We start from the raw sequence: 17,720 nt of genomic DNA on the forward strand, positions 1-17,720 counted from the left end.
AGTAAGGTATCACCTGGTAAATGGTTGTCTTGTGTTTCCCAAACGGACAGATGAAATTGTACTGTGCAGGGTCTTTTGGTGTCAAGCTGTGTGGCTCCTCTCTGAAACAACTATGGTCACATCCACACCATTCATTTAAAGTGCTCTTATGCCACTTAAACAGCTGTGGAGATTCCTGGGAGACTGTAGTTTGTTAAGGATACTGGGAAGTATAGCTTTTAAGGGCCAGCATCCTCAACAAACTACTGTTCCCAGGAATTTCCATGGCTGTTTAAGTGGTACAGTGGTACCTCAGGTTAAGTACTTAATTCATTCCGGAGGTCCATACTTAACCTGAAACTGTTCTTAACCTGAAGCACCACTTTAGCTAATAGGGCCTCCTGCTGCCGCCACGCCGCCAGAGCACGATTTCTGTTCTCATCCTGAAGCAAAGTTCTTAACCTGAAGCACTATTTCTGGGTTAGCGGAGTCTGTAACCTGAAGCGTATGTAACCTGAGGTACCACTGTATAAGAGTGTGGGTATGGTCTAGATCCCATGTAAGACCAATGACTTTAGAGCTGTTGTTTAAGACATTCTGTAAAAATATCCAGCCTTCCATATCCAGCTTCCCATTTTTACAGCTGTCTAGAATCCCATTTCAGAAATCAGTTGTCATGATTTCGTTGTCAAAAAATGTCAAGCATTTCACAGCCATAACCCACATGCAGCAGTATTAGAGCAGATTCACACTTTGCTGATTAAACCAGGTAAAAAAGGAGCCTGTTTGAGTGGTGAAATGCATGTTCAGCGTGGTGAATATTTAACAGCATGCATGTGGTGGAAATGGCTGGGTTTCCCTGCATTAAAAATAGAAGCAGCAATTAGGAGAGGATTATGGCCTAACTTCCATCATTTAATGCAAGGAAACCTGGCTATGCAAGGCTGCATTCTTATACTCACTTATCTGAGAGGAAGCCCCATTGAAATTAGCAGAACTTGCTTCTGAGTAGAGATGTTTACACTAGACATCCATAGCAGGGGTGGGAAATCTCAGACCTGGGGCCAAGAGTGGCCCTCCAGTGCTCTCTGTCTGGCCCTTAGAACTCTCTCCAGGCCACACCCCTCAGTGACCTTGCTTCACTCTCCAGGAATTTTGGTCTGGCTGCCCTGTTTTCATGAAGCCTGATATTGCCTTTTGTTTGGATGGAGTGTAGAGAGGGGGTTGTGAGTGTGTGTAGAAACTAGTCTAGTGTACAAAGGTAAAATTTAAATGTCTTGTTTGGTCTCATTTTTGCCTCTGGCATGTGGCACTTGGGAAGTTGCCTGGAAGTGAATGTGACCATTGGGATGGAAAAAGTTTCACACCCACTCATCTGTAGGATTGTACATTTATTTATTTAACTGCTCTATTTGTGTGTGTCTGCGTCTCTCTCTCTCTCTCTCTCTCTCTCTCTCTCTCTCTCTCACACACACACACACACACACGTTTTTAACGCCTCTCCTTTGGGGAATGTAATGCAGGCCAAAGAGAGCACCCTGCATTAAATGCCTGCTTAATTTCTTGTTGATTTGTTCATTCTCTCTTCATCCTTTCAGTCAGCGGCATTCAGAAGCATTTAGCCTCTACGTCTTTTCAAGGTCAAGCCTGATGCTCTATGTGCTTGGAAATCACATGCCTCGGTCATATTACATGGCACTGTGAGGCGGCGAGACAATGAAGCCATGTGCGCAGGGACCACAGCAGCCTCGCGATGTCACAGCGATGAGGCAACCAAAGACGATCAGCTCTCATGAATCAGACTGCTCCAAGAGGAGGCAGCACAGTTTGGTCTCCAGACGGTGAGCCAGGCGAGCGGAGAAGAGCTGGGGTTTCTGTCTGCTTTATTTTGTGATCTCTTCTTATTTACAAAAAAATAAAAAATAGAAGGAAGCCAGAGATGCATTCTGCCCCGGCCCCCATTTCACTCACTGAGAGATTCATTCTGATGATTTATTTGTATTGCATCTAGAATCCATTTTGCAGTCATTAATTAGTACCCAGGAACTAATTAGTTCTCCAGGTAGGCAAGCTGAGTGGGCAACTTGTGTCAAGCCAGCCTGCGTTTGGCACATAATGTTTCGTGACCCTTAGCCAGGAAGGAGCCGTTCGTAGAGAATAGCATCAGATAAAGAGCAATCAGGAAAACAGAATGGGAGATCAATGGTCTACTGAGCCCATTTCCCTCAATGACAGTAGCCTTAATTTCTTGCCAGCATTTGTCAGGTCACCCTGGCTTTTGTTGTGAAGCACAGTGATAAAAACCCCAAAATGAAAACAACTATGTTAGTTCTGTGTCTTAGACAACAATGGAGTGGAGAGAGAATAATGATTACGGCACCATCATTTTACACGGGGCTGCAAGCCAAAAGCATGGATCCCTGTCCCAAGGCACCTCCAGTCTGTATTTCAACAATGTGAGAACCCATATAGGGGGAGAAAGAGGCAAGATAACAACAGATGAATATCAGTGGATACAGTTAGAATCATTGAATCATAGAATTGTAGAGTTGGAAGGGACCCCAAGGGTCATCTAGTCCGACCCCCTGCAACGCAGGAATCTCAGCTAAATCATTTGTGACAGATGGCCATCGATCTCTGCTTAGAAACCTCCAAGGAAGGAGAGTCCACCACCTCCCGAGGGAGACTACTCCACTGTCAAACAACCCTTGCTGTCAGAAAGTTTTTCCTGATGTTTAGTCAGAATCTCCTTTCTTTGTAACTTGAAGCCATTGGTTCGAGTCCTACCCTCCAGAGCAGAAGAAAACAAGTTGTATGTAGGTTGCCTACTCTTCCCTTTCCACCTTCCCCTTCTCATGCAGACATACTCCTTCCTGTGTGGGAATCACTTTCCCAAAGAGGTCACCCATGAAGTCATGATATCAGTTGGAATGCAACTGTCATATGAATGGAGCTGATTGCCTATTCAGTAATTTTCTTCCAGTTTTCTATCCTCTCTCCCGGTAGGATAGCTTTTGGTTGGAATGATTAGGTCTAAGTGGCTACTGTATCAATAGTGTTATAAGAAAGAAAAAAACCTGCTTCCTTTCCCTTATGGGGTATCTATGAGCCTGTATAGAGTCCTTAAGTAAGTTCTCTGTTGGTAGGAGACAATAACAGAGGCCAACCAGAGAATATTGAGAAGCAAAGCAGCTAGTAAGCATGAAACTGTTAAACTGTTGAAAAACAGCATCCCCTACTCACCCCACGCAGGGAGGGAGGAGAGGAACCCAGAATAATGGTGTGTAAGCTCTTATATAGACTTTTGAAATTGCCCACCCTGTAGCTCAAGACCAACCCGCAAAACATCATACATACATACATCACAGAAGGAGGTGGTCTGTAGCAGAAATACATCACAGGGGGGCGGTCTATCACAGAAATCCTGTCTTCCAGGAAACCTGACAATGGTCAATCATTGCTCTATCTCGCAGCCTGGCCATTCTTTTGTGATGATAAATGCTTTAATTCCTGAATCCAGGTCACAGGCTCACCCTATTCATACACACATACGCCCTTAAGACAGGTAAGCAAAAGACAATGGAGAGGTTTTCCCATTTCCTTCCTCCTTATAGAGAAATATTTGAGGTCAATTTGGGAGAGTCAAAATGGTTTCAGGATTGCTCTCCTGTCCTATTTCAGACAGGTAGTTTATATACTTATGTATGTGTTTGCCTTGTAAATTTATTAACATGTGATTTATATATATAAGACCTTAGAATTCAGATACAGTGGTACCTTGGGTTAAGAACTTAATTCGTTCTGGAGGTCTGTTCTTAACCTGAAACTGTTCTTAACCTGAAGCACCACTTTAGCTAATGGGGCCTCCCACTGCCACCGCACGATTTCTGTTCTCATCCTGAAGCAAAGTTCTTAACCTGAGGTACTATTTCTGGGTTAGCGGAATCTGTAACCTGAAGTATCTGTAACCTGAAGCGTCTGTAACCTGAGGTACCACTGTAACAATAGACAATATGTGGGAGAGCACTGCTGTGGAATGAGTCCCACACAGCTTGGTATTTCTATATGTGATATGCATATGTGTTTGGTGTTGTACTCAGGCCTCATTTTCATTATGGAAGAAGACTTAAGGATTACGCCCATTTCTTCTCCCCTCTGCCCTGGAATAGGTTGGTTATGTGAATCTTGCATTCATTATCCTAAATAATCGTTCAGTATGAATTTGGAAAGGCTGGTTTGGAACATGCTGCTGGAATGCTCTAAACCTTTGTGTGTTTGGGGAAAGGGTTTGCTTCCCCTGGGGCTCTATAGTGCTGCCAAGGCATTGCTTGTTTGCAGTTATTGGGAAGTGGAATTAAAGGTATTACAAAATCCCTTAATATATAGATGTGATGTGATATTATCCAGGAGCACTCTTGCCAAAGGTCCGAGCCTTGTAATAGGTTCACTCCAGAGCTGAATCAAAATTTATCAGAAGACTTTCTTTTTGGATGAAGAGTTTGGAGTTTCCCGCCCCCCCCCCAGCCCCTAGCTAAACAAAAAATAAATGTCTGCCTTGCATAATGTTCTTCTAGAGTTTTCCACCTTTTTGTGTGGTTTGTCTTCCATAATCACTCCCTCTCGTGATGATAGGATTGCTCTGATAATCTATCAATGAAGCATAAAAAGAATGCCAGACTAACCAGAACAAGACCAACCAAAATTTGAAAGCTTGGGAAAACAAGGATGGAAATTGCAGAAAACAGGTTAAGTGTGGAAACAATTAAGATTAATCTGAAATAACTCCAATTAATGTTCTCAAATGCACAGTGCTTCTCTTTTTACCAAATAGCACATTGAGGCTAATGATGACATATTTCAGTGTACCAAAGGTAGCAGTGAGCTCTCCTGGGTAAAGCAGAAACAATTTTTGTGAATACAAAAATGAAAATACTCTTCTTGGACTTGGCCATCACTGGCAAAAGTGCCATTATATAAGAGATGGAGAGCATGTCAACATAATAAATGGGTTCTTATAAGATATTCCAGATGAGTCCAAACAGAAGATCCTTTTATCAAGGTGTTAAAAAGCTTTAGCAATTTTATATTCATTTTCCAGAAAAAAAGGAGATAATATGTGGACAGTTTATCTATCTCCACTAATGTTTTTGAAAGATTTTAAAATAAAGGTTTTTGCTGCAGGAAGCAAAATTGCTTCCCTGTACCTCCCCATTCTTGTATTTGTTGTATTTTGTAAAAACTTTCCTTTCTAATAGGCAGCTTAAAATATTTTTTTATTTCATCCACTGAAACCAATTTATTTGTTTGGCTACCAAAGACCAGTGCACAGCATCACTACACTTCTGCTCTATGCCATGGCTCCGCATTGGTTTCCCATCAAGCATGCATGCAAACACACAAAAGTTTATTTCCCCCAACTGTTCTCTTTGTAATAAATGGCATATTTGAAATCAAAGCACCTGGAAGGAGGCAAGAAGCCATTGTGGGCCCCTGATTGAAACTGGGACTATTGGTGTTAGATTGGAGCCACGCGGGGATGACTTTTCTTCAAAGTGAAGGTGGCAAAGTGAAGAACATAAGATGAGCCTGTTGGATCAGGCCAGTAGTCCAACAAGACCACCATCCAGTTCTCACAGTAGCCACCAAGATGCGTGAAGGAAACCCTCAAGCCCCAGAGCAAGAATACACTCTCCCCCTGCTGTTTCAGTTTGTTGTTGTTTAGTCGTTTAGTCATGTCCAACTCTTCATGACCCCATGGACCAGAGCCCACCAGGCCCTCCTGTCTTTCACTGCCTCCCGCAGTTTGGTCAAACTCATGTTTATATCTTTGAGAACACTGTCCAACCATCTCATCCTCTGTCGTCCCCTTCTCCTTGTGCCCTCCATCTTTCCCAACATCAGGGTCTTTTCAAGGGAGTCTTCTCTTCTCATGAGGTGGCCAAAGTATTGGAGCCTCAGCTTCAGGATCTGTCCTTCCAGTGAGCACTCAGGGCTGATTTCCTTCAGAATGGAGAGGTTTGATCTTCTTGCAGTCCATGGGACTCTCAAGAGTCTCCTCCAGCACCATAATTCAATAGCATCAATTCTTCGGCGATCAGCCTTTTTTATGGTCCAGCTCTCACTTCCATATATCACCATGGCTTTAACTATACGGACCTTAGTTGGCAAGTGGTTAATTCAGCTTGTAGGTTTGGCCCTCAAATGGGCACACAACCTTAAAGGCTCTTTCTTGCTTTCTATCCTGCATTAAGAACACCAGGCAAACTCAGGACTGACCTCACATGTAAGTTTTGTGCAGGCTCTACCCAGCAAAATGCTGTCCCATATAATTTCTCCATGACATCTGGATTTTATCATTGCCACAGAAAAATCAATTAATTAACAAAAGGAAACAATGCACCACGGAAATGGTCCATTCCATTACATGAGGGAGGTGTTTTAATGAGGATGACAACATGCGGATGCTGTGAAGAAAAAATGCATGCACGAGCAGCACCATGTCTAAGGAAAACTGCTCCCGGAAATTATACATATTAAAATAATTCCAGCAATAGTAAAAAATAATAATTGGATGAATATATTTGGTGTTTCAGAAATATAGGAATGGTGGATCCCAGTAAATAATTTATATGTCATTTTATATGCCGAATCATTTGCATTTCATATCTGAAATCTTTCCTGGTTAAAATACTCATACGAAGTATTGGATAAGAACATAAGAAAAGCCCTGCTGGATCAGGCCAATGCCCCATGTAGGTCAGCATCCTGTTCTCACAGTGGTCAAGTAGATACCTCTGGGAAGTGTGCAAGAGGGGCAGGAGCGCAACAGCACTCGCTACTGTTGTATACACCACTATACAGATTTTGGTATGCTCCAGGGGCCACCCCCATTTGGTGTTTCATCTCATCACTTCCTTTGACTGCAGTTCACCAACATTGTGCCTATTTTTCAACCAATGCCACTCATCTGCATACCATGCACAACTTAAACCTTATGTAGTAGAATCGCAGAGTTGTAGAGTTGGAGATACGGGGGTCCATAAATGACATTCACATAAAATGTGTATTTCTACAGGTGGAAAACCTGAGGAGAGATTCTGTGTATGCATATGGGTGTCACTGCTCCCTGCTGGAGTGAGATGGAACTGCTATCATCTGACAAAGGATTTCAGGAACTAGAACGTAGAATTGAGGTTTTATTCAGCACCATGGACAGGGACCAAAAGCTTCATTGGGTTCCACATTGACACTACCCTTGTTTTGAGCAATACTAGTTTGCAGTGACCATTAGCAAACACAGAGGTGTAAAATCAGTTCCAGGGCTAATGCAGAACTTAGCTTTGCCTACAGACACATGAAGCGGGGTAGTTGAACAATTTTTATAAACTAGGTTTTGAATACTTGGGGCTTTGGGGCTACTTCTCACAAGGTCATTCTTGATCATAAAGGCTAATATGTTGCACCAGGGGTCTTCAACACAGTGCCCACAGATTCACATGTGCCCACAGTGGCATTTCCTTGTGCCAAAAGGTCCCCTCCTTCTCCTTTGAGCCTATTATCTCCAGGCACCAGGATACGCAAGATCATCCCAGACAAGGCAAAGACCTCCGTTTCACTTCTTCTAAATCACCCTTCTCCTTCAAAAGTACCTGTGACTGATTCATTCTTTCACTCTCTCTCTCTCTCTCTCTACACACACACACTGTACACTGCAGATGAAATTAGTCTGTCATGAAGCTGACTCACAGTTTGTTGCTATGCATTGTATCTATTCTCACACACTCCTCCTTTGGTCACCAACTTTGGTCTGTTTTAGGAGAGCTGGGTTGTCCACAAATGTCTGCAGCCTGGTGGAGAGGGGGGAACAGAGACACAAACCAAGCAGACTGCCACAAATGAATGTGGGCGTCATTTAAAATTGTATTATTTAACCTTTATTAGATTACTTCCGTGTTATTAATCTAAAAGTTGCATAATTCTTGGCATGATGCAAACAGAAATTTAATCTGTTCATCAACAAAGACAGTCACTCACCTATGATTTCTTTAATTGAGTCACAGGCCTAGCAGGTATCCTCCTTGTCCCACATGAGGAAGTTTCAAAAATGCAAACCTCCTCTCCACCTACAGTCAGTCTGAAATGGTCCAGTCCACAAACACTTTAATCACACAGAGAGCTTGTTGTTTAAACCAAGAGCAGGCAGTCTTCAGGCTTGTTGCATCAACCTCATTAACAAAAAAACAAAAACAAAAAACCCTAAAACTAAAACTCCGACCAAAACTAGGTACAAAAGAGATAAATTAGAATTAAATGAGAATGTGACAGTGAGCACATTGTGTTCAGTACCTGATCTGAACAGTGCCTACACTGTTTTCACATAAAACTCCTGGCTAACTTTTTCATTTTAGCAGCCTGATTCAGGTGAGGAAGTAGTTGCTTTGTTGCAACTATTGATCAACATTTGGGAGTCAGAAATTCTGGCTGATCTACTTACCACAAATCAACCAGAGATCTACTGGTAGATCCCAGACTACCAGCTGCTCATCCCTGGTGTAAACCGTCTTGAGACCATTGGTTTGGCCCTTCTGTCCCCCTGACAGAGCATTTGATGATAGCAGAAGTTTCATTTAGGAAAAGGTTTGATGTGCCTCAGGTGGCAATTGGTGATAGACACAAGTCATGCTGTATTAGTACTTCTTCTAGAGTTTTGATAGGGACAGATCTGGTTCTTTGGAAGGCATTTCTGATGAGTCACCACTTCACTGCAGGTATAATGCAGGCAGAGATGCAGATTATCATACCGGCCAGAACTTAGTCTAGAAGAAAGAAGAATGGGAAAGTGCCACGATGAAGAGGTACTGAGGAGGGTCACAGAATCAGGTTGAGAACATAACTCTCAGAGATGGGGCTCATCAGAGTGCCGTGGTGAGGTATGGCAGCTGTTATGCCACAGCCAAGCTTCCCTGGTACAAGCACAAAGCACTCTGACATCTGTCGAGGGAAGGTGCATGCTTGCAATGTAATTAGTGGTTATTAACCAAATTATCTTCTCCGATTCTATCCTAGCAATTTTTAATGATTCAGTGCCAAGCTGTGTGGATTTCTTTCTGCGTCTGCTTTTGCAAAACGCATTTTACAGCGTCATCTCGGCTCCTATCCATGCCTCTCGTCCGGAGGGAATGTAGGGTTTGACAAAGGGGAAACTGGGTACCTCTGGAGAGCTTGATTTTCACATGCACACCCTTCCCAGGCTGTGACATGAGGGCAAATGATAAGTTACTGCTCTCTCCAGGAACTTTATTAGCATTGTAATGGGTGGGTGAAGGGTGAACTGCAGTGGTCTGACAGCATTGCCATTGACACAATGTATGACCAGGGTTACATTTCCATAGCAAAAGCATCCACACTGAAAAGGAGATGGAGGGGAGGGGGGTGGCTCAGCATTTGGGAGAACTGGGGAAACAATGAAAGCGGGGTCTTCTCTGAAGGCGTTTGGCCCTTGGATGTGAACAAATAAACAAAAAACCCTTTTCTTGTTGCCTTTATTTTTGTGCATCAAAGGGGTGGGGAGGGGGTGGGTGAAAGAGGGGGCGGTGGTTGTTGTTGTCATGGTAGGCACCGGGCTTTTCCACTGCAGTATTGTATTCAATATTCCAATCACCTTGCAAGTCAAGAAGGCTCGTGGAGCTTGCGGTAGTGTCAGAGTGAAAAACGAGCCATGGCGTCACGCTTGGCCAGCCGCTGGCTGTCGGTTGCAGATTGAGTGCCACGCTGCGGCGTGTTTGGTTTCATATCAACCATTTCGGTTGCAGCATTTGGAAAGGCACGCTTCTCCCTTTCTTTCCTTCTCCAGCAGAAAAATCCAATGACAAAAGATTTGGGACAGGGGGGAAACGGACGAGTGTCACCCCCTTGTTCCAGCACCTTGGCTTCTGCCTGCGAGTTGTCAGTCATTTGCGCCGAAGGAGGAAGATGAGGTCTGAGACTGCATGGTGGGTTTTGCTTCCTTCTCCCCTCTCCCCCCCTCACCCATCCCCACCAACCAACAGCACTTGACCCCACCCATCCCAGTCTTTAATATCGATTACTATTTTTATTCTTCTCCTTTGCATTTTTATTTATTGAGTTCCGAGGTGATGGCGACCGATGGGGATGCGGGGAAGGGAAGATCATTCTGGAAGCAGCACAGCCACGAGGGAGCCACAGACTCTCCTGAGTGCTGTTAAACAAAGCACATCGTGTATTTTTACAGATAGCGCAAGCCAGGCAACCATGATATTTGCCTGCCGGAACTGTTCTGTATGGTCACGGCACAACCTATTTCCTCACCTCTGCACAAAATCAATCAAAGAAGCAAAGACACTTTCACGATCTGTAGGTGTTTGTGAATTCCGAGGTGGGGACTGGTGAAATATGAGAGTGTGGGAGCAATGCCTTGAGGGAGGACCAATGCTGGAAAATGATGTACAAGTACTTCACACCTTATATATTTCATGTGGAATTCTCCTGTGACTGGGCTCCTGTGACTGGGCTGCTCCCCAATTCTGCACCCCCAGCTTGTAATACATTTCTCCAAAGTGTTGTCTAAACACTGGTGGTTGGTTGACACACACATATAGATCACTTGATTTTTCAGTGCTTTATTATCACATGCTTAATGGCTGGCTTGTACTAAATAGGATTATTATTATTATTATTATTATTTTGGTATTGTGCAGATATATTTTAATGATATAGCTACTAATGTCTTCTTCATTAGACGAGCCAAGTTGGATCAGGACAGAGCAATGGCCCATCCAGTTCAGTGGCCTCTTTCCCACAATAACCACCCAAATATTCCTGGAAAGGTATGAACATCTCTTTTTGTCCCTACCCCACACTACCCAGGCACCGGGATCCAGAGGTCCACTGTGATTCCACTAGGCTACTGTGGAAAAATATCCATGAACAAACCTATTCTCTATGGGTTTGTTTGACACACACACACTCCCAAGCTATTTGCCATCTCTACCTCTTGGTGCAGATTTTGTATGCTGCTTTTTATGCATTGTGTGGAGAAGTATTTTGATCTACTTGTCCTCAGTTTATGCTGATCAATTTTACCTCAGAAGCACAGCTTCTGTAGAAGTCTGGAGCTGCTTTACAGAAGTCTGGCTGACTTGTCCTCGGCAAAACTTGCTCTTTTCAGTGGGGCAGCCAGGTAATTTTAGAACTGGGCTTAGGAAGCAATACTAAGTATGGGAAGCCAATGTCATTTATGTAGGCTTAAGAAAAAAATGGCAGATGTAAACCTCATTCAGGAGAAAGGCTACTGCCAGCGGAGCTGGCCCAAGCCCGGCAGAGGGAAAACTTACCTTTAAAAGAGAGTTTGACCTACATCACCCTTTTTGCCTTGTAAGTTCTGCTGGGTTGCCAGGTCATGTGACTGAACTGGACAGAATCAGGATCCAGTGCTCTCTCTAGCAAGTTTACAGAAAACCGTTAGCCTGAGTCCCTTCATACGCCTATGCAGTCAAACCATGAATTGTTGGTTTGACTGCATTAAACATCTCACACAAAAAAGTTTTCCTACTGAATTGGTGCAAACAGCAATAAGGTTTTTCTGCAGATTGCTATTTTCTCTAAAACTGGTTTGCTGGTAAAACACAGGTTTTCTGGGGGAAAGCACAGAGACCAACAAACAAACAAACAAACAAACAAACAAGCATTTGGACATGGAGCTTTAAGGTGTAGACCTATGCCTGGAAAGCACAGCAAAAAATGAAGTCTAGATGTGCCCAAAGAGGCTCTTACCAATTGGCTTAGTGAGAAGGAAAACATTTGAGTTTTTAAAAAGCTCTTGGGTGCATGCCATGTGCAGATGCTGACTTGTTAATTTTTAATTTGTCAGTTAGCCGTAGAATTTCTTTCCTTTTCACCTCTATTTTATTTAGCTCAACAGATGCCTTTCCTGAAAAAAGTGGTGCAGGCATGGGCATTTGCCCAACATCTTACACACTGAAGGCTCATTACACTTGTCGGCCATCTTTCCATCCTCCTGTAGCAGTCCTTCCACACTTCTGCCACCCAACATTATCTCAACTGGAAGATACTTTAAGTCACTCCACAATTCCCAACTCATTTACCAATGACTCCTACAATGGAGCTTTGTATTTCCTAGGGATTCACCAGTCTGAACCACCCAAGCCCAGGAACCATTTTGTCATGTGTTGCCTCCAACACCCAGCATGGTAGCTTAGCAACCGAGTTCCAAGTCTTCTGAAAGTGGTAAACCGAATGCATGGAGTGACAAACCAGTCCTCAAAGCTCACTCCATTTGCAGGTATAGATACCATAATGACTGAAGCTTGACAAAGACTGTGTTTGTGTTTCTCTTTTAAGGGACAATTAAGACTGCAGCTGGGAGAATCATTAACCCTCTTTTCATTTCTTTTATTGAATGATGAGGGTATGAGCTTGCTGTACTCATGTAGGCTTCCCATGCAATTTAGTACCCTGAACTTCCAGGGTTCCAGATTACAGAAGGAGCAAAAATGACAGAAGGAACATAGTGTAGAGGTTCCAACCCCAATACATAGAAGGCAATGAAGCTATTGATGGTGACCTAAAGGAGACAGTGAGGTCAATAGGTTCATCTCCCCCACTGCATGAGGCCTTGGTGACTGAGGAGGGCTACAGTTACTTCTGAATCCATGATACAGGTTTTGCCCCTGTGCTTCAGAGGCTACATTTTTATTTGTAATTGGGTGTGGGTAGAATTACTTTCTCATTTGTTATCCCTGCTCTAATGTAGATTCTGAATTTGCTCAGTATTGGTTGTGCAACTGATGCAGTGACCTTCACATAGTGTCAGGAAAAAAATACTACTGGAGAAATACCATTTTGCAGTTCCATTTTTCCATCTTGAGCTGTAGATACTATATATACAGGTGCCGAAGGCAATTTTGGTTGTGCAAAGATGCATTCAAGATAATCAGTTCTTCCCTTTAACTAAAGGCTTCTATGTTTTCATGGAAGTGTGATTCACTCACATTCACCCTGCATCATGGGTTTTATAGTTTTAAGACTGCATTAACATCCTTACAGATTTGTGATTTTCCTCATGAAACTATAGGTGGATTTGAATGAAACATTTAAATGTGATTTTTTAAAAATAAAGGTTTTGTTCCTCAATATGCATCTCAGGGTGGAAATGAATATGATCTGGAAGAAAAGAGAATATGTTTAGAATACAAATTGTTTAAATAGTGGTTTAAACAAGTTTAAGAATGTATGAACTAAAAAAAAAAAAGCCTTCTGAAATATCAACAGAATGAAGGAAACTTTAAAATATATAATACTCACCTATGCAGATCAGATCTTTTGAAGCCATGGACACTCCCATTTTCATATCAGAATTGGGACTTGGCAGAATCTAAATATCCAGTCCAACCTCCTCACCTCCCCCTTTTAAGAAGATAATACAAAGCTTTCATAAGCACTTAATTTACTGTAGTGCCTGCCCACCCAGATGGCATGACGGAGTGAATACAATTTCAGGGTCCCTGATACATAGCATAACTTTGCAGAAAATGTTTGCTAACAGCTGCATAACTGTCTTCAGGGCCTTGTTTGATTAAACCAGTAACAGATTGCAGTACTGAGATGTGGTGCCACACAAACAAATTTGAGCAATCATTTAAAAAAATCTACCACCAAGGTTAGCATCTCCTCATGCTCGGTACTCCACGAACAGTAGCTCCTTCGTAAAACAAGCAATCCTAGGCCAGTGAAGGCAAAAAAACTCAATGTTGATCAAAGGGCTAGGGGTTTCAGACACAGCAAAATGGGCAGCTATGCTTTTAGGAAAGGTATCCCTAACTTATGTTGATGACGTCTGAAAGTATATAAGAAAGGACTGCAAATGGTACTATGTAACAGCACCATCTGGTGATGTGTTCTGTGAAAATAGCAATGCAGAGAGAACCTCACTGGTCTCCAAAAAGGGTATAGTTCCCACACAAACAATTCTTCCATTTCTTTGTTGCTATTATGTTACTTGAAGTAGCAGACCATCCTTATTCTTCATCCTATTTCCTACTTATGCTTATATAAGGCAGACCTGGACAAATAGTGACCCACCAAGCTGAAAGCAGCCACCAGGACCATACATAATGGCAAACTAGGATCTTGGTAAATCTCCTGGCTTTGCTCCTTGTCTGGGTATGTGTGTGTGTGTGTGTGTGTGTGTGAGAGAGAGAGATTGTTTTCTTCTTCTTCTTCTTCTTCTTCTTCTTCTTCTTCTTCTTCTTCTTCTTCGTCTTCGTCTTCGTCTTCGTCTTCGTCTTCATTTTCTTCTTCTTAACCACTCATAGCCGAGTAAGATTGTCTTCCATAAACACGGTTTATGGAATTGCCTTCCATAAACACGGTTTAACAGTGAGTCCGTATGTGACTGTGGAGGCCCTCCGCAGTGGGGACATAGGTTTCGGGGCAGGAGTTGATCATGGTGTAAAGGTAAAGGTAAAGGGACCCCTGACCATTAGGTCCAGTCGTGGCCGACTCTGGGGTTGCGGCGCTCATCTCGCTTTATTGGCCGAGGGAGCCGGCGTACAGCTTCCGGGTCATGTGGCCAGCATGACTAAGCCGCTTCTGGCGAACCAGAGCAGCACAAGCAAATGCTGTTTACCTTCCCGCCGGAGCGGTACCTATTTATCTACTTGCACTTTGACGTGCTTTCGAATTGCTAGGTGGGCAGCAGCAGGGACCGAGCAACAGGAGCTCACACTGTCGCCGTCTGATCGGCAAGTCCTAGGCTCTGTGGTTTAACCCACAGTGGTGAGGGTTTGCCAAATGTGCCTTCCTCTTAAGAGAGAATGTAAAAGCTGTAGCTCAGTGGTATAGAGTCTGCTTTGCATGCAGAAGGTCCCAGATTCAGTCCCTGGTATCTCCAGCAGGGCTGGGAAAGACCCAGCAATGGTATTTGTGATGAGAGAGAGCCGTCCTTCCAACACCAGCACATCACATCTGCTTACATGGACGGGTTTGTGGTAAAGTTGTGGCTACGTGGGTGCAGTAGCAGAACCACCACCACCAATCCAGCACTCCCACTAGTGCAACCATGTGGTCCCAACTTTGCCCAGTTTCATCCAGCTAAGCAGAAGTGTCTCAAGGTCTGGACAGCAGCTCCATAGCTCTGCCCCACCCCAGGTACCTTTCCTGGAGAAATCCTTGACTGGATGCTTGAAGGACCACTGCAAGTGAGTGTAGACAATACTGAGCTATATGAACTAGTAGCCTGACCTGGTATATAAGGCAGTTTCCTATCATAAAAATAAAAATAAAAAACTGTCAGGCCTATGGCTGCCTCCAAAGGACACACATTCACCAGGGGGTTCAAGTCCTACAAAAGGTACATTACTCCACTGATGATCTCATTTTGTATGAGGGATCCAAAAAGTCCAGAGTAGTCTATGTTTGGGCATCCTGCCTCCTCCGCATTATTGGGGCCTCCTCCTGAGTGTGCCTGACACCCCTCCCAATTCTGAAGCAGAACATCACGCGTTGCCTTTGATATGGTGGCCTGCACATTTCCGTGCCTTTATGTAAGGTCTGTGGGAAAGGACCAGGCAAGGATGCTCTTGAGCAAAGTCACCCAACCAGAAATTATGAAACCATAACCAACCATTTGTTCATTCAGTGTTGAACAAGGACCTAATCCCACTTTCTCTCCACCTCACCTCCACATCCTCTGCTGAGCCAAAGAAGGAAATTTAGCTGCCCTTTGTTTTCTATAATCTCCCCCCCCCCTTGCAACAAATGAGTGTAGTGAACCAAAGACACAAACTCAAATTAGTAACATGCCAAGAGCATGCCCGTGGGCTGGGATGAGCGCAGTAGACGGAAGCGAGAAGGAATATCATTCAACAGACGATGGCGCTTCAGTCAAAAGCTTAATTCCACATGCTTAAGGAGTGCTTCTGAGGTGCCTGTGTGATACCCTCTGTACCAATGATAAGGCCTCCAAGCTGGATCTGTGTCTGCAACATCGTCCTCTATACAGCTGTGTAGGAGAGGAATGTAGGAATACTAAACAGACCTTCAAGAAGAAAGTTAATCATAATTGGAGGAGGCCACTGAGCCTACTGGATCCAATCTCACTGAGGCACTGGCATAGCGTGACCAGGGGGCAGCAGCCCTAGGCGCATTATTCTGAGGGTGTGAGAGGGTGCAACCAGACGTCCCCATGACAGGTGCCCTGCAGGGAGGTGTGCTGCGCCAGGGCTGGGACTCTGGGGCTGGGACCACACTTCGTTCTCCTAGAGAGAGAGAGAGGAGAGTGCAACTCTCAGGTCAAATTTAATTTTTATCCCACTCTTCCTCCGAAGAGCTCAGGACAGACCACACATTCTCTGCCTAACCTGCCTCATAGGACTGTATAACAGCTCTGTGAAGCAGGCTTGTAAATGGCCCAGCTTTTCCCAGTGACTTTGTGACTGAGCAGAGTTCTGAAGCCTGATCGCCCTGGTTCTAACCCAACATCCTAACCACTGCCTCATAACTTATGCTTTCACACACTGTGTATTGCATCCAACTCTGCCATTGTATGAGCAGAGGAGACGCCCACTCATAGAATCATAGAGTTGGAAGGGACCCCAAGGATCATCTAGTGTAACCCCCTGAAATGCGGGAATCTCGGCAAAAGCATCCATGGCACATGGCCACCCAACCTCTGCTTAGAAACCTCCAAGGAAGGAGAGTCCAGTAGGACTTCCCATTCCTCCCCTCCCACCTACAGCCCCCCTGCACACCCTCAAAATATCCTCTGGATGGGTTGGGGAACCTATGCACTGTAAGATTTGGGGGTGCATGCGGGGCTGCAGGATGCAAGGGAAGGAAGCCTCATGATTCCTGCTGTGTAAGTGTAGATATGGTTGCATAACACTGGATGCAACCCTAAGAATATTATCTGACATTCCACGACCTACTCACTCAGTTAAGAGAGATGCTTTTGGACAGTGTCTAAATCTGAAATTGGAACCCAGCTTTGAACGTAGGGTTGCTATGGGCCTGTTGTACATACTACACACAACATAAGGAAGCTACCCTTCCTTATGTTCCTTATGCAGGGGCTGTACAAAGCAAACTGCATTTCATGCTGTAGTACAACTCCTTGTGGGTTCCTTAGTAACTATGTCAGGGGTCAGCAAACTTTTTCAGCAGGGGGCCAGTCCACTGTCCCTCAGATCTTGTGGCGGGCCGGATTATATTTTGAAAAAAAAATAATGAACAAATTCCTATGCCCCACAAATAACCCAGAGATGCATTTTAAATAAAAGCACACATTCTACTCATGTAAAAACACACTGATTCCTGGACTGTCCGTGGACCAGACTGAGAAGGTGATTGGGCCAGATCTGGCCCCCGGGCCTTAGTTTGCCTACCCATAGTCTATGTAATATCACTTGCTATACAACAAACAAGGTATTCGCTTGTTAACCATCTTGATTGTTCCTTAATGAATTTTTATTCGTATGCCTACAGTTGAGCTGTAACTGCACAGCACAGCTTTCCTCTTGACAGAACAGATGGAGGCAGGACAGTCCTGGGGCCCAGTGTGCTTGCCTCCAACTGGAATTGTATACGATGTGACCACATGGTTGTCTACAGCTACTTGGCATCACCTTCTGTAAAGCTCTTGCCTCTGCCATTGCCATTGCAGCCCGCCTCAATGGCACAAGTTGGGCTCTGGGCCAGGAAGG

At 44.1% G+C, this 17,720-nt stretch overlaps 1 long non-coding RNA gene across 2 annotated transcripts in view; it reads left to right on the forward strand.

The window, feature by feature from the left end:
- The window catches only part of LOC307211616, a 136,617-nt gene extending 134,777 nt beyond the window's left edge, over positions 1 to 1,840 (forward strand). For both annotated transcript variants that reach the window (XR_013836538.1, XR_013836539.1), the window contains one exon: positions 1,578 to 1,840. This is a non-coding gene — a long non-coding RNA (uncharacterized lncRNA). The remainder of the gene's footprint in view (positions 1 to 1,577) is intronic.
- Positions 1,841 to 17,720: the final 15,880 nt, after the last annotated feature.

Source organism: Podarcis cretensis (genome assembly GCF_951804945.1).
Source record: "Podarcis cretensis genome assembly, chromosome: 2".
Classification (NCBI taxonomy): Eukaryota; Metazoa; Chordata; class Lepidosauria; order Squamata; family Lacertidae; genus Podarcis; species Podarcis cretensis.